At 41.9% G+C, this 24,136-nt stretch overlaps 1 pseudogene; it reads right to left on the reverse strand.

The window, feature by feature from the left end:
* Positions 1 to 5,427: 5,427 nt before the first annotated feature.
* On the reverse strand, positions 5,428 to 6,059 carry LOC101437175 (high mobility group protein B1-like; annotated as a pseudogene).
* Positions 6,060 to 24,136: the final 18,077 nt, after the last annotated feature.

A 24,136-nucleotide genomic window follows, 5' to 3' on the forward strand; every position in this document is an offset into this window, starting at 1 on the left:
TTGCAATTCCGCTCTGGTATCTCCTTTTGTGCACAGCCTTATGTAACTGCTGCCTCGGAGAACTGAGCAGGGACTGCATGTACACTTTGGGGTGCCAGCCCATTTATTAGGAAAGTAAGCTCTACCCAGCACTATCCCCAACTCACATCCCTGGGATCTAATTAACTATCATCATCAAAATCATCATCACCATCATCATTTCACCATGATGAATTAGATGTGTACTATGTGCCAGACATTAAACTAGTGTTTTACATGTACAATGTATTGTCTTTATAACATTCACATGAATTAAGCCTTATTTTTATTCCCATTTTACTAACGAAGCCCAATGAAGTTAACTCAGTTTACCAGCTAGCACAGAGCAAGCTGCATCCAAGTTACATGGTCACCTCAGCTGCAAGGGAGTTGGGAAACTAAGCATCTAATAAATGGGAAGAAAATTACTTTGATCAGCATGAACCAGTGATTTTCAAAGTCTGGTCCAAGGAACACTGAGAATCCCCAAGACCTTTTCAGGTAGTCTGTGAGTTACTCCCTTTTCCAACAACCTATCCAGGAGAGACTGAATTTTCAACCAAAACAGCATATTGCCCCAAATTGAATGCAGAAGCAAATATAAAACTCTTCTATTACCAGTCATTAAGGATATTTGCAATAAAGTAAAACACTGTCTCATTAATTTTTGTTTTGGAAAGCATAGTTATTTTCCATAAAATATTTATGTTAACATATTATGATTTACTACTGTTATTTTTAAATGAAATAATAAATGCTTTTTAATTCTAAGTTTAATTGTTGTATATAAAACATTGGAAGATATAGACCATATAAGCAAAAGCTCTTTGGTGTCCTCAATAATTTTTAAGAATCTAAAGAGATCCTGAGATCAAAATGTTTGCTTAGAATCAAAGGTGAAAAATATATGGTTCTTAGGCCAAATCCAACCCACCTCCTTTTTCACAATTTCTTTTTTTAACGATTTTATTGAGATATATTCATATACCATACAATCTATCAAAAATGTACATTCAGTGGGTTTTGGTATAATCACAGAGTAGTACGTGTATCACCACAATCAATATTAGAGCATTTTCATTACTTCAAAAAAGAAAAAACCCACCCCTTAGCAGTTACCTTTCAATCCCTCTATCCTTCCCTTGCCATACATATCAGCTAATCTAATTCTAGCTCTATAAGTTTATTTATATTTACAATTTATCTAGGTGTCAAACAGTATGTAGTACTTTATATCTGGTTTCTGTCACTTAAGATAATTCTCTCTTCATAAATAAATTATTTCTTAACACTCCTATAGCCATTCATTTGTACTGTCTATCTCTGCTTTTGTGCTCTAATGGCAGAGTTGAGTACTTGTGACAAATACTGCATGGCCCTAAAGTCAACAATATTTACTGTCTGGCCTTTGAATGAAAAAATGTGCCAACTCCAGGCTTACACAATCATGATTCATCATCTAGGGCTTGGTCCATTGCCACACTGGGGAAAAAAAAGTTCTGTTAAAAGTGAACAAAACAGAGAAGTGGACTTGGCCCAATGGATTGGGCGTCCGCCTACCACATGGGAGGTCCACGTTCAAACCCTGGGCCTCCTTGGCCCGTGTGGAGCTGGCCCATGCACAGTGCTGATGCACCACTCTGTGGTGTCCCCCACATAGGGGAGCCCCACGTGCAAGGAAAGTTCCCCATAAGGAGAGCTGCCCAGCATAAAAGAAAGTGCAGCCTGCCCAAGAATGGCACTGCACACACGGAGAGCTGACACAACAAGGTGATGCAACAAAAGGAGACACAGATTCCTGGTGCCACTGATAAGGATAGAAGCGGTCACAGAAGAATGCACAGCGAATGGACACAGAGAGCAGACAACTGGGAGGGGGAGGGGGAGGGGAGACATATAAATAAATAAATAAATCTTTAAAAAGAAAAAAAGTGAACAAAATAGACCAAACCTCTGTCCTCATGAACCTTACTTTCCTTGTTATGGATTGAGTTGTGTCCCCCAAAAAGATACATTCGAGTTGTAACCCCAGTGCCAGGAATGTGATCCTATTTGAAGACATTATCAGCTGACATGAAGTCAAACTGGGTAAGGGTGGGCCCCAGTCCAATAGAACTGGTGTCCTAAGAGGGTGATCACCGGACACGGATGAGGAGACAGCCATGTGATGGAGGCAGAGAATCAGTTGTGCCATAGGCCAAAGAGCAGCCCAAATTGCCAGCAAGCCACCACCAGATCTCTGCAGACTTCAGAGGAAGCACAACTCTGCAACCACCCTGATTTCAAACTGCTAGCCCCTAGAACTGAAAGAAAATTGGTTTCTTCCACCCAATTTGTGGTCCTTTTTTATGGCAGCCCTAGGAAACAAAGACATTCCTAGTGAGGGTGCTGGGTGAAAAGATATAGGAAACATAGACTATAAATAAGTCAGGGTTGTAGTCCCAGCACCTAGGACAGTACCTAACATAGAACCTACTAGATACTCCATAAGTATTGGTTGAAAATATAACTGAGTGAGAAAGCTGAGCAGTGCATGAATGTGTATGTTTGTGCACATGTGGATGTAGATCTGGTTTTGGCTTCTATTACACTGGTATTTCTCTTTTTTTCCCATGAAACTAACATAGTGTTTAAATCATTATATCTCTGTAATGGGTTTTTATAGTTGCTAAACCAAGTAAATATTTATTGTTCCCTTTTTCAAAGTTGCCTGGACTATTTTTACTTATCTACTCTTCCTGATGAACTTTTAGGATAAATTTGTCAAATTCCATTGAAAATTCCTTGAATTTATTTACCAATCCACTATTGTTTGATGTTTTATTTCAAATTTTTTAATTATGTAAATAAAACATTTTTTAAAAAACATTTTATTTTGAAATATCTTCAAACACACAGGACAGTTATAAAAACAACACACAGCCCATACAGAGAATTCCAACATACTGTCCACCCCACCCTCAGGTATCCAGATCCACCAATTTCAACATTTTGCCACATTTTCTATATCATTCTATCTGTTTATCCATTTACTTACCAATCTATTTCTCTATCCATCTATCTAAAAGCTTGTCTATCTGCTGTCAATCTATCTACTTATCAATTCAGGTTCTGAACACTTGGGTATAGGTTGTAAACATAATGTTCCTTGAACACTTAATATAGCTAAGTACATTTCCTAAGAACAAGGTTATACACTTATGTAACCACCTTAAGTGCAGTTATCAAGTTCAAAACATTCAACATTGATACAGAGTTTACAGTCAATATTCCAATTTTTTCATATGTCCTAATAATGTCCCTTTTTGTTTGGTTGGGGCTTTTTAAATTTTGTTTTTGTTTTTGTTTTCCAGTAATATCCTTTTCAGCCTTTTCTCCTCCCTTGGTAGATCTCATCAAGGATCAAGAATTTCATTTAACTGTCCTTATCTCTTTAGTTGTTCTTTCTTTTTTGTGTTTTTAATTGTGGTAACACATACAACATAAACTTTCCCACCTCAGCCATTCCCAAGCATGCCATTCAGTGGGATTAGTCACATTCACAATGTTATGATACTCTCACCACTTTCTAATGCTAAAACTTTTCCATTTCCTCAAACAGAAACTCAACACCATTATGCATTAACTCCCTATTCTCCCTGCCTCATGCTCCTGGCAACACTCGCTCTACTTTCTGTCTCTATGATCTCGCATATTCTCTGATATAGGCTTTGTAGTTAACAAGGATTTAGATTTAATATACTAAACCCATAGCAATCTTATGTGCTTTTTTTATATTTTTTTAATTCATTTCTTTAAAATATTACATTAAAAAAAATGAGGTCCCCACGCACCCCCCCTCCCCCACCACTCCGCCCACAGCAACACTCTCCCCCATCATCATGACACATCCATTGAATTTGGTGAATACATCTCTGAGCATCGCTGCACCTCATGGTCAATGGTCCACCTCATAGCCCACACTCTCCCACGTTCCATCCAGTGGGCCAGGGGAGGATCTACAGTGTCTGGTAATTGTCCCTGCAGCACCACCTAGGACAACTCCAAGTCCTGAAAACGCCTCCACATCTCATCTCTTCCTCCCATTCCCCACACCCAGCAGCCACCATGGCCACTTTTTCCACACCAATGCCACATTTTCTTCAATTACTAACCACAATAGTTCATGAATAGAATATCAGTAAGTCCACTCTAATCCTTACTCTATTCCTCCATCCTGTGGACCTTGGATTGGTTCTGTCCACTCCACATCTATATCAAGAGGGGGCTTAGATTCCACATGGATGCTGGATGCAATCCTTTGATACCAACTGTTTTGGTTGCCTAGGTTGCTCAAGCAAATACTGTGTAATAAACAATGGGAGTTTATTAACTTACAGTTTTAAGGCCAAAAAAAAGTCCAAATCAAGACATCATCAAGGCAAAGATGTCCCCTGAAGACTGGTATTCTGGGGCTGGCTGCCAGCGATCCTCGGCTCCTCTGTCAAATGCAAGGCGCATGGTGGAGTCTCATGGTCTCTCCCTTCTCTTCCAGGTTTCATTGATGTTCAGCTTCTAGCTGCTCCCTCTGTGACTTTCTCTCACTCTGTCTATATTTCACTCCATTTATAAAAGACTCCAGTAATGGAATTAAGACCCATCCTGCCTGAGGTGGGCCACACCTTAACTAAAGTAGCCTCATCGAAAGATTCTACTTACAATGGGTTTCACGCCCACAGGAATGGATTAAAGAACATGTTTTTCTTGGGTACATACAGCTTCAAATCATCACACCAACTTAATTTTAATAGTACACACACACCATGATCCTATACCCCTTTGTGCCCCCCAAACTTTACTTAGTTCTTGTCACAAATTACACATTTATACATTATGAGTCCAACGCCACTGATACATGCATTTGCCTTTTAGATCCTTAGGAACTAAAATGTGGGGTTACAAACCAACAACACAATAGTACCAGCTTTTATTTTTATTTTTTACGAATAAAATTTTTTTATTTACTTGGAAGTATTCAGAACATCAACAAAACAGCTGCAACTTTTTTTTCACAATTAAAATGACAATTATTTCAGATAAATGCATCAGAGACAATTGAAGATGAAAGAACTACAATCCCCTTATAGAACTAATTTGTGCTATGTACCAACAAGAACCTGCTTTACATTTCCTTGCCAATTTACAACCCCCATACTGTACCAGGCAAGATTAGTGACTATTGAAAAGACCACCAGGCAGGGCTAGCTAGACACATTTGGTAGTGTACTACCTATACAAAAAAAGACACTGTACAGTTTAGAAACAAATCTTATACAGTTTTGCATTTCAATTTTTTTCTTCAGAAAGAGTGAGTTGTACAGGGGGGTTAAATGCTTTATAGACAAGGAAAAAAACTGCACTAGAACCAACTTATTCATCAGCATCACCTTCGACTTCATCTTCCTCTTGCTCCTCATCTTCCTCATCTTCTTCATCTTCCTCCTTTTCCTTCTTTTTCTTGCTTTTTTCAGCCTTGATGACTCCCTTTTTTGCAGCATCAGGCTTTCCTTTAGCCTGGTATGCAGCAATATCCTTTTTGTGCTTCTCCTCCAGCTTAGCAGCCTTCTTTTTCATAAGGCACTTGTCACCTGCAGCAGCGTTATTCCACATCTCTCCCAGCTTCTTTGCTGTGTTGCCTATGGAGAGGCCAGGATCCTCGCCTTTGATTTTTGGGTGATACTCAGAACGAAACAAGAAAAAGTCTAAAGGAGTCCTCTTGGGTGCATTGGGATCCTTGAACTTCTTCTTTATTTCCCCTTAGAAGGGATATAGGTTTTCATTTCTCTTTCATAACAGGCCTTGTCTGTCTTGGCCAGGTCTTCAAATTTTCCTTTCTCTTTAGCGGGCACAGTCTTCCACCTCTCTGAGTACTTCTTAGAAAACTCCAAAAAGTTGACTGAAGCATCTGGATGCTTCTTCTCATGCTCCTCCTGGCAAGTTTGCATGAAGAATGCACATGATGGCACTTTACCTCTTGGCTTCTTAGGGTCTCCTTTGCCCATGTCTACTTATTTTTCCTCCACAAGGCTCAGAGTCACCCAGCACCTGCCCCACTCACACTTGACCCAGTGCTGTCTCTGTGGAGCTCAATGTACTGCAATGGATGTGAGCACAGGAGCCAGAGGCAGCCTCCTCACTTTCTCCATGCTGTAACATTCAGTACTGGCTTTTATTTGTGCCCATGTTGTTATCCTTACTTGCAATCTTTATTTATTCATGCATCTTCTACCTATAGTTTACTGTCCTTTCCTTTCAACCTGCAGAGCTCTCTTTAGCATCTCTGGTAGGGCCATTTAGTGGTGATGAACTCCCATAGTGTTTGTCTGGGAATATCTTAATCTTTCCCTCATTTTTGAAGGATGGTTTTGCCTAACATAGAATTCTTGGTTGGCAGTCGCTTTTTTTTTTTTTTTTTTTTTCCTGCCTTCAGCACTTTAATTATGTCTTCCCACTGTCTTCTTCTCTCCATGGTTTCCACTGAAAATTCAGCACTTAATCTTATTTAGGCTCACTTGTACATGGCATGTTACTTCTCTCTTATAGCTTCCAGAATTCATTTTTAATCCTTGGCATTTGAAAGTTTGAGTATAATATGTGGCAATGGGGATCCGTTTAGTTTTATTCTGTTTGGAGTTCATTAAGAATCTTAGATGTGTATATTCATGTCTTTTGTTAAATTTGGGGAGATTTCAGCCAGTATTTCTTTAAATAGTCTCTCTGCCCCTTTCTCTATTTCCTCTCCTAGGACTCCCACAATGTATATATGGGTATGCTTGACAGTATCCAATAGGTTCTTCAGGATCTGTTCACTTTTCTTCATTCTTTCTTCTTTCCAGTCCTCAGACTGAATGATTTCAATGGTCTTATATTCGAGTTCACTGATTACTTCTACTGCCAGCTGCAATCTGCTGCTGAACCCCTTGAGGGGATTTTTAATTTGTTTCTGTGATCTTCAGCTCTGTTTAGTTCCTTTTCCTAATTTCCACCTCTCTATTGATATTCTTATTGTGTTCATCCGTCATTTTCCTGCTTTCCTTTAATTCTCTACCCATGTTTTCCGTGAGCTATTTGAGTATATTTAAAAACACTTTTTAAAACCTTTGCTGGTATGTCCCAGGCCTGGTCCTCCTCGCTGATAGCTTCTAATGCTTTAATATTCTCCTTTGCCTGGGCCATTGCTTTCAGTTTCTCTGTACATTTTGTAATCTTTTTTGGAAACCTGGACTTTTTAATGTTTTAATATGTTATCTTTGGAATTTAGATTGAGGTGTCTATTCCTTCAACTAGTATTACAACAGAATTATCCTTGAATGTCAGGGGCTAACAAAAACAACCAAAAAAGAAAAAATAAAGGGGAAAAAGGAGAAAATGCCTTTCCTTGTCTTTGTAGATTGGCCTGGGTAGGTGTTCTCCTTCAAAGCTTATCCATAAAACTAGTTTAGAGAATAGCTCCATGCCATAGCATAGGAACCTCCCTCATCCTTCCTGTGCCAGGATCTCGTCACAGGCATGAGTGTGTAGCCCTAGGATTTCCCCTGTTTACACAGATACAAATGTCCCCTCTTCCCTAGGAAACAATTTCCTCACAGTCCTGGGCTCTGCACTGTATGTCCCACAACCAGGGATCCCTTTCCCTAGGCAACCATCATTTGACTTCTCTCATACAGTGTTCTTCAGGAGAGCTCTGTGTGGTTCTTTCTACATGTGGGGCAAGTTCTGGGATGGCAAGTCTGAGACAAGTATCCTAATTCAGTCCCTTGGGCCACCATTAGACAGAGTGGGCCATACAAACATGCTCCCATTATTTGCATAAGATATACTCTGCTCCTTCCAGACCCAGGACCAGGCCTCGTGCTAGAAGTCCCAGCCAGCTCTGCACAGAGCTGGTGAGGATATGGAAGAGGAGCCAACCAGGATGCAACAAGAGCCTTCTGCTTTTAAGTTGCCTTTTTCTCGATTTGTCATTCACCCAATGAAGCAATTTGATATTATCTATGAATTCCAAAAAAGATATCGATTATGTTTGTAAACTGGTCCTCTGGGCATGATACCCTTTGATTGTATTAAATTCAAAGGTTATGCATTTACTTGATTAAATCAAGATTGGGGTTTTGATTCAACCACTTCCGTAGTGCATGACTCAGGGTTGAGTCCCTGACCCCTTGGTGAGCACATAGAAACAGACACTCACTCAAGAACATACAGAAAAGATAACAAAAGAAGAGTGAACTTCATCAGTTTTGATCCTGGATTCCCAGGGAAAGATGAGTCACTTGCCTGATAGTTTACAGCTGACCTTCTGAAGAGAACAGTGCAGCTGAGAAGCCCTGAGAAATGAGTCCTACACCATATAGGAAAAACAAGAGGAAGCCTTAAGAGGAGCCTTGAGAGGAAGAAGGAAAGACAGACCAGGAGAGATCATCCACCATCTTGCTTCAACACAAGGGAACTGACTTTGGTGAGAAATCAACCTTGAGTTGGACTCTTTAGGGCCTTGTAACTGTAAGCTTTTACCCCAAATAAATACTCTATAAAAGTCAACAGATTTCTGGTACTTTGCATCAATACCCCTCTTAGCTGACTCATACACCCCCAGTACTGTAATCTTTTAACTGTTTCCTGGAGCTTTGAGAAAAATGTTTCTGTCAGTTCTTGATGGTTTTTCAAAGTTGCTGTGGGGGAATGGAGCCCTGAAGTTACTCACTCTACCATTTGGATTGGAGTGGGGTCTAAAAAAAAATGCCTTTTTGTGCCCATCTCTTTTCAAGTGGATTTTTAAGTGGATTAAGTCCACTCTAATCCATATTCCACTCCTCTATCCTGAGGACCCTGGGATGGTGATGCCCACTCCACCTCTAAATCAAGAGGGGGCTTAGTCCCACATGGCTAATGGATGGGATTCTCCTGCTTCCAGTTGTAGACTCTCTCAGTTCCTTGGTGTGGTGGTTGACCATCCTCCTCAGTAAGTCCAACAAACTGGAGAGTAGTTGCTGCAACTCTGCTGAGGTTCAGAGTTTGGCTGGCACAGTTCAGAGATTCAAGTCTCCTGAGCATACACAACCCCAGCACCAAACACAGGTTCAGTAAAAGTGACCAAAGAGGCATGTGTAGAGAAGTCACATCTAAGTCCAACTCTGTCACACTCAGGAGCACAAACTCCACAGTAGGGCCTGCTGGCAAGACACTGAACTCCAGAGCCATCTGCCATGACCATAGGACCTGGGTGTTTCTGAAGCCCTCAGGAGAACCACTACCTGAGGTTGTATCTACTTTGGCTGTCTCTGAGATTCTGTTGAGTGTGCCCATCCCTTATTATTGCCTTACGATAAACTCATGAAATTAGAAATACTAAGTCATATGGAATGCACATTTTTAAGTGAGGCCTTATATGAATGAGGCCTGAATATTTAATACAGACTGATCCATATTACAAATTATCCACTGGAAAAAACTTTTTGAAATAGGCAGAAACAACTTTGGGACCTTTGTGGACATTGACCATAAATGTGCAATCCTAAGCAGGGTATAGACAATGGGGACCTCCTTCCCTTAGACATGATTTCATGGCTAAACCTGATGAAATGATTTCATATTTTTTCATATTCTCAAACCCATATTTTTTTGCCCAGTTGGAAACCTCCTCTAACAAGAAGCCTTTAGCTGTGATAGGAAAATATCTTAGACTGGGGACAATGTGAAGTGCACACAAATAAGAATTTCCCTAGAAAATAATCCTACTTAATTTTGTTTCTTGTCTATTGTTTCCAAACATTGGACCATGGAGAGAGAGAACACATGCATGCCCATGTGCATATCTAACATTGATCAACAGATTATGGAACACAGATCAGGAGATACCTAAGGGGTTATTTTGAGTCTTGTCATGAGCAGTTTGGACTTATTAATCTATGAGTTCTCTTCCAGCTCTGGCATGCTAGGTTTTCTAACATGCTTCTCTTCCTAGTTCCCACTTCAGCAAGCAACAGTCTGCCATATACTTTTATAGGCTCTCTGTAATTCTGATCGTCAGAAGACTCCCTACTACTAGGCATCTTTTTGGAGAATTTCTACAGAATTAACCTAACAAATAACTTTGCCACACCAGGGTGCAGCCATTTCCCCACTTTCATGCAGGAATTGATGGAAAGAGTTATGTCTTAGAGACACTTAAATATCAATGTCCCTTTTTGGCTATCTAATCTGTCAGGTATATTTTATTTGGCTGCTCTCCTTAAGCCACACAGGTCCAAGGGAATCTAACATCTTCCCAGTGTCGATAGTCAAAATATTTAACAACCAATATGGCACCACACTGACAGCTGAGAATAGAAGCCAGCTCAAAACAACTATGTGGTCATACTGATGCATACAAACTGAAGGTGGTGCTTACCTCTTTGTACCTCTGGCCCATGGGAAAGGGCTTAGTCAGTGCTCTTCGTGGGGGGTTAATATGGTTCTTTATGTTCTGAAACCATAATTTCCTAGATTCTTTGCAGTTCACTAAAAAAGAAAAGCCATCCTTCCAGATATTCTGCTATCTGGAAATTTCCTGTGGTTGCTTCCTGACAAGATCTTTGGACAGCAGTGCTTGCTGGTCTTCTCTGCATCAGACAGCTGGAAGGCACAACAGCAACAAAATGCACAGACCAGCATGGGGCAAGAGTTGGGCAATCTGGATTTTCATTGCGGCTCTAACTTTTGTGACCCCAGGCAAGTTGGTCAGTTTTATGTGTCAACTTAGCTAGAGTATCATCCCAGATATTCAATTACACAGTACTCTAGGTATTGTGCTGAAGGTATTTTGTAGATGTGGTTAAAGTCTATAATTGTTATACTTTAAGATTATCCTAGATAGTTTGGATTAGCCTGATTCAATCAGTTAAAAGACCTTAAGAGCAGAGTTGAGGTACCCCTGAAGAAGAAAAAAGTCCTCCTGTAGACTGCAGTTTCAGCTGAAGCCAAGAGTTCCAGCTTGCCCTTCTTACGACTTGCCCTAGGAATTTCAGACTTGCCTGTCTAGCCCACACAACCATGTAAGCCAATTCCTTGCAATAAATCTGTTTCCCTGTTAGAACCTAATTGATATACAAGGGCATAACTTTCTCTCACCAGTCTCCATGTATAAAATGATGGGGTGAGATAGGATATCCTCCAGACCAGGATTCGCTGGTACTACCTGGCTCAGGGAGCTTCCTCTCATTCTCTGCTTTTGGATCTGGCTCTTGATGCATCATCTTATCTGTGGTGATACCAGGAAATAACAAGCATAGACAAGCAGGGAACCTATAAATGAGCAATTCATACATTCATTCGTGTTTTTCATTTATTCAACCAGTATTCACTTTGTGTCTGCTCTGAGTCTGGCACTGTGCTGGATGGGGATACAGTGGCGATGGAAAGAAATGTTTTCCCTGACCTTTTGGAGCTTTCAGTCTGGTGAGGATTCAGACATGCATGTAACAGATAATTATACCAGAATCCATAGGGATTTTGATGGGGTCTGAGCAGGCTGCTACAAAAGCACACAGGAGGGGCAGCAAACTCAAATAAGAGGCATCAGGGAAGGCCTCAGACCGGATGTGACCTCTGAGCCAAAACCTCAAGTCAGCCAGGTGAGACTTGCCAAGAGGCACAAGGAGAATGTTCTAAGCACAGGAAGGAGCTTGTACAAAGACTACAAGCAAGCAAGAAGAGCATGAGATAATCAGAGAACTTAAAGAAGGTCAATGTGACTGGAATGCACTATGCAAAAAGGAGAAATTTTTAAAAACTGTCCCCTTTTATAAACTGTAAAGGAGTTTTACACTTTATCCTAAATGGGATCCATTGAAATGTTTTTAAGCAAGGGAGTGACATGATGAGATCTGCATTTCAAAATGTCAATCTGACAACAAAAACAAGGTCACAGGGAAGCAGATTTGGCTCAAGTGATAGAGCATCTGCCTATCACATGGGAGATCCAGGGTTCAAACTCAGGGCCTACTGACCAGTGTGGTGAGCTGGCCCATCTGCAGTGCTGATGCGTGCAAGGAGTAACATGCCACAGAGAGGTGTCCCCGGCGTAGGGGAGCCCCATGCACAAGGAGTACGCCCTGCATGGAGAGACGCCCCGCACAAAAAAAGCACAGCCTGCCCAGGAGTGGAGTGGCACACATGGCGAGTTAACACAGCAAGATGACGCAACAAAGAAAGACACAGATCCCGATGCCACTGACAAGAATGCAAGTGGACACAGAAGAATACACAGAGAATGGACATAAAGAGAGCAGGCAGCAGGGCGGGGTGGGGGAAGGGAAGAGAAATAAATAAAAATAAATCTTTTTTTTAAAAAAAAACAAGGTCACAGAAACAGAATCAAGATTGAGAAGAGGATCTGATTCAGTACTCTCCTTTCCTGATCAAGATTCCCCTACCCCCTAGGGCAGCCAACAGAGATCTTCCTGGACAGCAACTGTTAGCGGCTTAAGACCCTTCTTCAGCGTAGTTAAGTCTCTTTCAACCAGGCCTTCCATAGCACCCTACAGCCTTCGTGTAGTAGGATGTGGGTGAACCTCTTTGGGGTTTATTAAGGCATTTGATACATGCTTGGAAGGAACAGGCAGGGAGGGAATCGACACCTACTGAATGCAGTTACTAAGTGCCAGGAGCTAAGATTAAGTCCTTTCTCTGGCTTCTTTTCATTTCATCCTCAGGGCAACTCAGGATCTGTTGTCTCCTTCTCCAAGAGAAGGCAACCTGCTCGAGTTGACAAAGCTCGCCAACTAGTGTAACATCTGCCCTAAGCCCATGCCCTGCCCCCTCCAACCAACCACGCTGTGCTCACTAGGAGGACCAGCTCAGCCTCTTCCACAGTGGGAACACAGGAGCGAGGGCCAGGTTCCATTTCCCAGCAATAACCGTCACCGCTGCGAACATTCTCACCGCAGAGCAGTAGCTCCTGTGATTACAGAGATGAAGAGCCTGAATCACAGGGGGCAGTGTGCAGGTACAAAGTGCAGAGCTGGGAGTGGCCCCCGAGCACCGAGCACCGTGACTCGGCACCCATGCGCTCTTCCCCACTGCACCACCCTGCTTTGGGAGGGGTGGGTGGAGAAGGCAAAGCCTGCAGTCTCTTTCCATCTGTTTGGCCTCAGGTGAGAGGTAAGAATTTGCCTTCAACAAAAGCCCCAGATCCCTTGCTCACTTTCTGTACGATTACCTAAGTTTCAGGACTGCTTGCTTGGTTTGACATGGCTAGAGCTCTTGTCCCTTTTTGGTCCCTCAGGACGTTACTGCTATCTTTGGTTCCAGTACTTCAGTTTGAGGGTCTTGTGGGAAACTTTATCCTCCCAATGCACAATACCATGGCTAGTTATTTCTATTATAATCCATGTACTTCAGAGCAACAGAGCAGTAAAGAGCGAAGGCCTGAACCATCCAGACGTTTCTTCAATGATCCCTTTTTGGTGTTGGGTCACTTCCTGGGTGCACATGGATAGCTGGGAGACAAAGCATGCAGGGGGGCCTGGACCCTAAGCCCAGAAGGAGGCTTTGTGTAGAGCCCTGAGCAGTAACCACCATTTCCAGTTTATATGCTGCCAAGGTCGGGTCAGGGACGGCAAGGAGGGGCTGGTGCCCGGTGAGTGCAGAGGGCTTCTCGTCCCCCGTCCCCCCGGAAGGCCCCCAGCTGAGCCTCGGGCCGGCCCCTCCCGGGATGGCCTCTGGTTAACTGTGACGCAGTCCCCCAGCCATGCAGCCTCAGCAACAATTTCGGGAGTCAGGGTCCATGTGCAAGGCCATTAACACTAAACATGTTTTAATCCATAATTGTGTGAGATTTATTTAATTTAGGGACTTTATTTATAGTTCGATTGGAATTGTAATGTATTTTCGGCCCTCTGCCCCGGGATCTGTCAATTTTTACGGCATCTTTTAATTGTGTTCTTCCAGGCCAGGTGCAAGCAGTTTTCCATAGCAGGCTGGTCAGAGGATCCCGTTAGGCCCTGGGGGAGGGGAGGCGGCCTCACGCCGACACGACCCCGCGCCACCTCTGTCCTTGGAGAGCACACCCAGCCTGCCTACGCGTGTGGCCCTGGCGCAGCCGGGCCGCCCCTCCTGCCACCCAGCAGGCAGGGCGCAGGTGCTGAGAAGGAGCCTCCACAAACCTCTCCATGCCCCCGCCTCCATCCCTTTGCTCATTTAATAATCATTTCCTAAGCACCTACTGCGTACCTGTGTTCAGGGTAAGAAAGCAAAAATCAGTAAGACGGCAGCCTAGCCTTGAAGGAGCTCACAGTCTCTGCGGGTGGAGACAGATATGAAATCATAATTGCCAGAATTTGCTGAGCATTTACCTAACTCTCAAGACCCAGGGAAGAGCAAGCCGTGTGCTTGTGGAGTCAGGAAATCTGGCAAAACACGAATTTATCTTTGAGTCATTTGAACGATATAATTTAGTCGGGAGCAATACGGAGGAAAGCAACTTAGTCAAGTCGGAGATTAGTTCAAAGCGCCTTTAGGGTTCGCTTGCCTTCTCATCTAAAGGGCTTCTGATAGTGAGCAATACTTCACTTAGTTTAACATGGATAGTTCTCAGCTTTGTTTCTTTTGAATGTTGGTAATTTTTGAGTACTCCGGGGGTACTTTTGCAGCCCTTTATGAATCTTTAAGCATTTTTTGTCTATTTTTCCAAATTATTTTCTTCCAAGTCATACACTGCCACAAGCTGAGTGTTGGAGTAAAGCACCAGAAATCGAAGTAAAAGAAAGTGGGGAAATGAAATGAAGTTCTGCCAGCTGGGAGCTTACACTGGGGAACGGCTAATCCAAACAGCCAGTGGAGAAGGTAACCCCAATGCCGCGCAAAAACCGAGGCTCTCGAGGAAGTCCCAGTCCTTGTCTGCGTGGTTTACTTCAGTAGCCCCAGAACTTAGGTCAATGCCAGGCACGCAGACGTTATCGATAAATACTGAATGAATAAATAATGAATGGCTATGAAATAGAAAACCTTAGGGACAATGCTCTACTGAAGAGGAAAACAAACATGTTTTGGTCAGGAAACAAAGGAAGAAACCCATGTTTTATGATTGCTTCCTGCATGCCAGGCATTTTGCCAAGTGATTTTAGGTATGTCAGCAAATTGCATTATTATCGTTGTTGCTATTATTCCCGCCTTCAGTGAAGCTCAGAGACCTTAAGTAACTTGTTCAGGGTCACCAATGAGTAGGAGGTAGAGGTTGGGAGAAAAAAGGTTAAGGATGCCCTGGTGAAGGTGATGCACTTTCCTGCAGGTTTGCAAGAGACAAGGCACAGCACATCCTAATTAGGGAACAGAGAAGAATGGCCAAACATCACTCAGGTGGAGGAAAAAAAACGTAAATATGTAATGATGTAAAATGCTTGTTTTTGTCAGTTATGGGAGAACAGCTTTGGGATTGAAGGAGATATGTCCAGTAAACTTGAAACATGAGTCTCTGCAATTGGGTAATTGCACCTCATGGAGGTGCTTTTGTAACTATTTAAGCATCTTTAAGTGTTTCTGCCAGTTTTTCCACATCCAGCCTGTTGATATTCCTCATCATCCTACGGAACTAGCTAATTAGAAAGCGTCCATGCAACCGAGTAGGAGGCTGATAGTTGCTGGGAAATGCTTAATGTGTGTGGATAGATCTAGGGTGAGAGAGAGACGGACTCTGACTCAGAGACGGCCAGAGGTTCAAGCCCACCTTCCTCACTCGGCGCGAGTCACGCCTGGCCGCAGCGAGGAGGCTCACCACAGCTAGCGGGAGAGCCACAGGGCTGTCCACTCACAGAGTTCCTGCACCCAGGGAGGCAGAGGGTGCTGAAATAAATACCAGCCTTTTAGGAGGTCTGAAGAAATACAGCACCCAGTTGGAAAAAACTGAAGAGGAGAAAAATCAGAGCAATTCAACAAGCATTCACTGAGGACCCGCTGTGTTCTAACAGCTAAGCAATATGGAGGATTAAGGGGAAAAAACCAACTGAGACAAGGTTCCTCTCATCAAGAATTTTCCAGGAAAAAAAATTGCTAAAATTACTAACACTTTAGGGCTGACTAAGAGGAGAACAATCAGCCAGCCAGCATGGCAAACTGGAAGAACTACACATGTAGGCATTAGGCAGACCTAAGTTCAAATCCCAACTCCTGTCTGAAATATTTAACTGAGCCTGGTAACTTCTCTGAGCCTCAGGCTTCTCCTCAGTGTAACTGAGATAACCAGACCCGTGATGCACTGTTGCTTGGGAATTAAATATGAAAATATGTCCAATACACCAGCACATGGTGGGTGCTGTGTGAAAGGGGACTGCTAGTGTTAAGAGAAGTGAAATTGAAGGGGCTATGACTGATTGGAGGTGGAGAGAATTACAGCTGGAAGATTCACAGAAGATTACGGAGCCCTTGAGAAAGGAAGTGTCCTGGAGGAGGGCTTGCTGGGGAGAAGCAGCAGTGTGAGCTGATGAACTGAAGCGAATGAGGCAACCACTATCACCCCAGAGGACCCCACACTGGAGGAAGGGGAAGTCCATGTCCCAGACTCTAGAGAGTCTTGGGGAAGGTTTTCATTTCCCTTAGATCTGAGGGGTTGGTGGGAAGCCTCTAACAAATGGAGGGTTAGTAGTAGATAATGCTGGATAGTGTAGTTTGAAACAAATTGTGCAAAGCCTGAGTGCCGTTCTAAGGGAGATAAACTTTATTCTTGAGGAGACTGATGTTTGAGGACCTTAAGAAGTTCTCACTGGTGGATGGGATGCAGTTAAGAGGCTGCAGCAATGGCCCAAGTGAGAGGTGAGAAAAGTGGGCATGGGAAAGAGGAGAAGTGTTCATCAGGAGAAGGGAAACAAGTGACTGTTGCAACTAATGTGATTTGGGGGAGAAAGAGAAGAAGGCTTTGCTACTGGGAGAGTTAAATGAAGTAAGAAATCCAAGAGGCCGAGGGCAGGATTAGCAGGAAAGGTGAGCAATCTAGATTTACCAGAATACTGGAAGGATGTTCACATGTGGGAGATTTCCTGCAGACTGTTGGGAAGGAGAGCCTGGAACACAAAGAGAGGTTAATGCATAGAGATGCAGACTTGGAGCCAGTACCATAAAAGTAAGAGTTGGAAATGCAGGCTTATATAGAAGTTTCTATGGGAGAATGGGCAGGAAGCATGGCGCCAAGGAAAGACTCCTAAAGGCCACTAGAAATGATGCTGAGAGGTAGGAGACCAAGAAGAGAAATGTCAGAGGAGCAAAAAGAAGATAGTTTAAGGATGATGTGGTCCACAGCCAGAAAGAGCAACACTCAAGGTGGGTGGAGGAAGGGGAGAGGCCATTTGATGAGATGATGGAGAGGATACTGGTGAACTTAGGAAGCATGGTAGAGTGGTGGGTGAAGAATTGGGATTGTGTGGGTTGAGAAGGAAATGGATGTTGAGGAAGAAGAGAGAGGGAGGTGCTGAGCATTCTAGAAGACTGGCAGGAGAGGAGAAGAAGTTGATGGGGTCATAATTTGGAGACGAAGGTTTCCTTAGGATTGAGCATTTATAGATAGAGGGACAAAAGAGACTGAAAATGAAAGACAGAAAAGATTGGGACCAGAAGTCTCATATAGGACCAGGAAACGTGGAAGAAGTTCATCAGAGCCTGACATCAGACTATTGAGAACGTTAAGCAGCAAACAGCATGGAATTTGGCCCAGGTCTGTGTTATCCTCACTACGCAACATTGTCAATTACTTTCCATAATGAAGAATTTCAACTTGATGCAATTAGTTTATGCACCTACCACAATCTATTTCATAACTCTTAGTTGTCCCAAAAATGTGTCAATGTAGGTGACTTCCTCCTCAAAACATACCTAAAATTGGATTGTGATGGTGGAACACTTATAAGCAGACATTGTACCTCTGGCAAGGCACAAAATTTCAGATGTCCCAAGAGGTTAAAAGATATATTATATATGCTGGGACATACATAATAACCTTATTTTTCCATTGTCTGGATTTTTCTGATGTGAGGAAAGACAGTGTTGCTGGGTGGCCTGTGGATAGTGGGCTGCTTTAATTAGATTTACATTATTGACATGCCTTTTTTAAAAATTCTAATGGCCTCCAGAAGCGCTGACCTTGCATTGCTTTTTTCACATCTTTAGTTACTTTAAACATTTTATTTATCTTAATTATACAAGTACTACATGAATATATTCTCAGAGTTTAAAATTTTCAAACAAAATACATTTCACCTCCAGGTCCCTATCCAGTCCTTCTGTTACCCAGGGGAAATGTACATACATATTCAAATACATAATTATATTTTGTGGGTTTTTCATATAAATTGCAGATGATCTCTTCACCTTGCTTTTTTTTTTTTTTTTAGGCAACTCAGATACTGTGGTTTTGACTTTTTAAACTTATCTATGGATTTTAGAGATGTTTCCATATCAGCACATACAAATCTACCACAATCGTTTTGCAGTGATGTGGAGCATAATCCAATAGTATGGGTGAATCACGGTTCATTTAACCATCCTCTTGATGGAAATTTAGGTTGTTCCCAATTTTTTACTATTTTAAACTGCCAAATACTGCTCCTTAATCCCTCTTTGTAGTACCCACTACTCTAGCTACTGCTAAAAAGCCTCTCTTCCTTCTCATCTAAGCCAATAGTTTTAGGCATTGCATGGGCCTCATCAGTGTTGATTAATACTCTATTTTTTCCATGCTTGCTATGAATGGAGAGAGGGGGAATGCCTGGCGATTGCCCTTTAGTGAATAACAAATTTAGCAGCATGTAAGTCCTCTGAGGAAGGGAGCACTTCTCCCTGGCCACCTGTCTCCTAACCAGTTGTTCAATATGCGCCCCTCCCACTTTCCCTCTCCTTTAACTTCTTATGTGGAGTAGGTTATACTCCTCCTTGTTTCCATATGATCTGTAGAGATGATGTCCTCTGCATCCTTTTTCCACAGAAGAGGCTTAGGAAATTATTTTTCTAAAGATTTTCCTATCCTTCAGGGGAATGATTACATTATATTAGTTTCTTAGGCTACCATAACAGAGCGCCACAAACTGGATGGCTTCCAACAACAGAAATGTGTTCTCTGTTGGTTTTGGAGGTAGAAGTCCAAAATCAAGGCATCAGCAGGGCCGTGTTCCCTCTGAAGCCTCTAGGGGAGAATCCTTCCTTGCCTCTTCCAGCTTCAGTGGCTTCAGACATTCCTTGGCTTGTGGCACCATAACTCCAGTCTCTGTCTCTGCCTTGAGATGGTCATTTTTCCCTCTGAATCTGTATCTGTATCTCTTTTCCTCTTCATATACAACATAAGTCATCTTGGCTTAGTCCCCGTCCCACCCCCTCCCCCTTGCCGGATTCAGCCTGACCACATCTTCATTTCTTTACATCTGCAAAGATCCTGTTTCCAAATAATGTTACATTCAGGGGTATCAGCAAGATAGGACTTCAACATCTCTCTCTAGGAGGACACAATTAAGTCCATAACATTTTTTTTCAGCCCTTAGCATCATTTCCCTCTTGATGCCCAAGGTGGTACATACCCCATGGTCAATGTGTAAGTGCTCAAAGATATTTGTGAATTGTGTGGGCAGTAGCAAATGGCAGCACCTTTGCAAGGCCTGATAGATGGACTGGGGAGTGGAGGAAAGGAAGTATGTGGAATTTCAGAGGTATATCCCATCCTGAAAAAATCTGCACCATATTAGATGAATTCTTGGAACACGATTGGTGAGGTAACCAGAGGCAAGATCTGAATATTATCTCCATATCTGGAGTTAGCTAACACATAGTACCACCACCAAGTTGTACCCAGCCTCTTCTCAAAAACCTGTAAGGTACTCTCTGGAATTTGTTGGTTGGCCTGCTTTATAGCATAAGGTTTCTTTTCAATCTGTGAACCAAGTCCTAAGGACTGGAACGTGTCATGAGCAGATGTGAATGAGGTTGTGGAACCTTAAAACTTCGGGGGAAGCCAGGAAATTGTGCTGAATTTAATTTCCTTAGGAGAGGAAAAATAATTCTATAGCAAACAGCCCCAACTATTTTATTTTGGTTTTATAACTAAAAAAGTGATGGGTTCCTTATTTTCATTAACTATTTTTAAATAAAAGATGTAATGTTTAAGAAACATAATCACTTAAAACAAATTTGACAACTCCTTATTGTCTAAACTTGTCTTGAAAATTTTTCAAAAAACATTCTCTCCCAATGGAAGATTTCCCTGATCAATTTCAACATTCAGTGATTTTTTTCAAAGGTAAGATCAATATAAATTCTCTCTCTAACATACACAGACCAGAGATTGTGAAGAATTTGCTGATTTAGCCCCAAAAGGTCTACACAAGCAAACGCCATACTCTTGTAGTACTGTGAGGACCTTAAGGTAGCCCTTGAGAGAGCTGCAAGCTAACTGAGATCTCAAAGAAAGGAGGTGATTCTTTTAAAATTATATATTTGGATAAATTTTATATATTGTGGTGGTTTGAAGATGTATGTACCCCAGAAAAACGTTCTTAAATCTAACCAATTTCTGTGGTATGAACCCATTGTAAGTAGGAACCTTTTGATGAGATGACTTCAGTTAAGGTGTGGCCCTCCTCAGTCAGAATGGGTCTTACTGCTATTACTGGAGTTCTTCATAAATGGAATGAATTCAGAGAGAGAAAGAAAGCCATGGAAGCAAGAAATTGAAATCAACAAAACCTGGAAGAGAAGCAGCAGCAGCAGACATTGCCATGTGCTTTGCCATGTAGCAGAGGACCCAGGGATTGGTGGCAGTGGTTTTGGAGAAGAAAGCATCACCTTGATGATGTCTTGAATTGGATATTTTTCTCAGCCTCAAAACTGTAAGCTAATGAATTCCCATTGTTCAAGCTGACCCATTTTATGGTACTTGCTTTACACAGTCTAGGAAACTAAAACATACATGAAAATAAATTTTTAAAGTTAATGTCCCTAACATGGACATATGTCTCTTTTTCTGCTTGTTTGTAAAACATCAGAACCCCCTTTCTATGTATGCAAATGCTCTATCATATAAAATTTGGTAAGAGCATGTATCGGTCAGATTATACTGTTATGCTGTGGTTACAAATGACTCCCAAATCTTAGTGGCTTACAAAGGTTTAATTCTTGCTAACACTGCACGTCCATCACAAATTGGCTATGGTTCTGCTCCACATCATCATTAGTCTTAGATCCTGATTGATATAGCAGAACTGATCTAGAACATTGCTGTTCTTGAGGCAAGGGGGAAACATGGCAAAGCACACACTGTTTCTTTATGCTTCCACTTGGAAGTGACCCACATCATTTCTGCTCATATTTCTTGGGACAAAGCAAGGCAAAAGATGAAGACTAGTGTCAAAGAGAAAGGTAAGTATAAAACTTCCCCCAGGGTGGAGAAATGAATATTTGGAAACAAAAATACAGTTATTATGGAAGAAAAGTCCCTCCCATTCTAAAACCTTAAAAAGGCCTGGACTAGCAGGGATGATCTAGGATTGGCCAATTCTGATCCACTAAATTGGGAGCCAGTTATGCAAAGAAGCAGTATCAGTGGTGAAGCCATTCTAGGTCTACAGGGCTGCAGTGCCAGCTGCTGATTCAATGCCCAGTGCTGTTGACACCAGCATGTTCTCACTGGACTAGTTCTGTACATAATTTTGGCTATTGTTTGCCTATGTTCAGGCTCTCTTGTTCCTGTCTGCTTTCTGGGCTTAATAATCCAGTCTTAGTCATTCTGTGACACACTCAGTACCATCTCATATAACTTCTTTGCATAAACAAGACAGAATCATTCCCTGTTGCTTTCTTCTGAAATCCTGTCTGATACAGTATGGTTTTTAGCCAATCCAATTCAATTTCTGATCACCAGTTGTCTTAGTTTTCCTGAGCTGCTGTGACAAATACCCATGCAATGAATTGGCTTAAACAAGAATTGATTGACTCATGGTCTCAGAGGCTAGGAAGCTTGCATTCTTCTGGGGTCAAATAGCATTCTGGCTGCTAGCATTCCTTGGGGCTTGTTGGCTTTCCCAGTTGAGGCAATGTCTTCTCCTTTCTCTTCCGCTTCCTGATGACTTTCAGCTTCCTGCTCCTCCCCAGGGCTTTCTCTTCATATGGCTTTCAGTAATAGAATTAAGATATATCCTGATTTAGTTGGCTACATCTTAACTAAAAATAATATCTTCTTAAGGTCCTATTTACAATGGGTTCACAACCACAGGAATGGATTCAGATTGAGAACATTTTTTTGTGTGGGATATATAACTCAGTCTGCCACACCAGGTGATTGTTGCCCAAAGCTACTGTGCACAAATTAAGGTCTTGGAAAGTATCTGAGTAATATACAGTGGAAGATATTAGATAGAAAAGCCTGGGAGGTTCCCAGTTCAATCTTGGGTCCTCCACACTCATTAGATTGAGAGCACTGGATACTAAATGAATCAGCATGGGAAGGTAGAGACCTGGGCAATCGAGAGTTAGAAAGGATAAGAAATGCAGGGAGATTTCATTATGGTGAAATAAACACATCTGGTATCATAGTCTCTACTACTTAAATATTGTGGGCCTCAATTTTCTCAACTGTAAATCAGAGAATGATAATGCCCATCTTACAGGTATGTTGGGGGGATTGAATGCAGAAATGCTGGTAAAGTGCGTAGCACAGTGCAACATGCATAGCACAGACTCAACAACTAGTGGTGCTCTTCCTTCCACACATTTGGTCACTTTGAGTCTTCTGTAGCTCCTGTATCCACTAGGTATGTTGCCACCTCTGATCCCCTCTGTGTCCTTTGGATATTTGTAGGAGAAGCATTATTCTCCTGTAACTGGAAAGCTGGCTTGAGAGTCAGGACTTGGGTTATTTGCTGTGCTAGAGGGAAAGACTCCTGTTTTTTTTGTAATGTCTTAAAAATCATTCTCAACCCCTTCTTTTTCCATCACAAATTTTGAAGTGTTCTCTAAGACATATCTACTCTCGGTAGAATTCAGGCCCTTATGTACCTTCGGAACTATCCTTTCTATATTCACTGGAGGCACCTCCTATCAAAATGTCCTGTGTGTACCTGCCTCCTTCTCCCCTATTCCCCCAGATTCTCTTCTATCAAATATACTACTGGAAATAAACCAGTGAAATAGATGAATTTAGGTCAATGGGTTTCCTCTATAGGGTTTTATTTTAAGCCTCATTGTTCTGATATGATGGACACTGCCTTCTTTTAAAGACATTACAGGAGGAGGAGGAGGAAGAGGAGGAGACAGCAAAATGCAGCCCAGTGAAGCAGGAAGAGGAGCTCCCTCCTCATCCTATTCTCACAAAGCTTAATATTGTGTTCACTGTAAAGGAAAAATGCTTGAAGAATTCATTACATTTTTGCAGATCAGGTGCTGAAGGATGAATTTGTAGCTGAGAGGCAATAAATTAATTACTGGCACAGATGGCATATCTTTTTTCAGCCTTTTACTTTTAAACTACCAATATCATATCTGCAGTGAGTTTCTTATAGAAAGCAGATATTTAATTCGTGTTTTTTGTTCATTCTGACAAGTCCTTGTCTTTTAATTGACATGTTTGAACCACTTACATTTAATGTAATTATTGACACATTTGGATTTACTTCTATTATTTTTTAATTTGTTCTATTTTTTCCTTCTGGTTATTTTAAAATTTTATTTGATAATCAGCTGTTGGTTTTCATCTACACTGAATACCTGTAGACTTTTAACAGTGGGGGCAGGTACATAGGTAACTAATATATAGAACTTGTTCAGTGAATATTCATCCTCATTCCACATTACTTATTCCTGTGGCTGAGACACTTTATAGAGGCTGGTGTCAAAGTGCACATCTGGCATTCCCATCTCCTTCATGGCAAATTTCCAGGTCTCTTTGAGTGCCCAATGAGAGTGCTTCTTCATGCCCATTCAATTAATATGCTTGTGAATATTGATCGTGTACTCCTGGTCACCATCTTGTTGACAGCAGAACAGCCTTTCTTTTTTTTTTTTTGTCAGTCTTCTTTGTGGGAGCCATTTGAAAAAACTGCAGGGATCAATTTGAAAGCTCCTTCTATTTTTAAGA

The sequence above is a fragment of the Dasypus novemcinctus genome, chromosome 8 (genome assembly GCF_030445035.2).
Source record: "Dasypus novemcinctus isolate mDasNov1 chromosome 8, mDasNov1.1.hap2, whole genome shotgun sequence".
Classification (NCBI taxonomy): Eukaryota; Metazoa; Chordata; class Mammalia; order Cingulata; family Dasypodidae; genus Dasypus; species Dasypus novemcinctus.